This window comes from Nannospalax galili, unplaced genomic scaffold (genome assembly GCF_000622305.1).
Source record: "Nannospalax galili isolate Female #2095 unplaced genomic scaffold, S.galili_v1.0 scaffold9637, whole genome shotgun sequence".
Lineage (NCBI taxonomy): Eukaryota > Metazoa > Chordata > Mammalia > Rodentia > Spalacidae > Nannospalax > Nannospalax galili.
Window position 1 is genome coordinate 10,122 of NW_008339709.1, and position 537 is coordinate 10,658.

Below are 537 nucleotides of genomic sequence, written 5' to 3' on the forward strand. Positions count from 1 at the left end.
TATTCAAACACTTTTAAGTGTTTAAAGACTTTCTTAAAAGTCTCTTAACTATGGCTCCCATAAAATCCAAAACAAGTAATATCTTATTTCTAAAGGGAAGAACTGGGCCCACCCAAGCAAAACATAAGTAGCAAAGCAGCTCAAAGGTAGACATCTGAAATTCAAACATGATCTTCTCGGCTCCAAAGGGTTTTTGCGCTCCCCTTCTCTGGCTCTGCCATCCACAGCTCATAGAGCTCCTCTCACACGCCCAGGCCTGCTCCAATCCACACCTGCTGTTGCTGTTGGTGGTCATTCTGTGATCCTAGCATATCTCCAAAAATCTGGGGTCTCAGCTGAAATTGAGGCTGCATCTTCACTAATGGGCTCTTCTGGCCTCTCAGGGTGCAAAGACTCAGATTCTCTCCATAACTCCTTCAATCCTGGGGTCGTCACTATAACTGAGACTTCACTTTCACCAGTGTCCTTTCCTGGGTGGAGTCTCAGCTGCTGTCTGTGACCTCTTTAAACTTTGAAAACCAGAACCATGCAGGATAC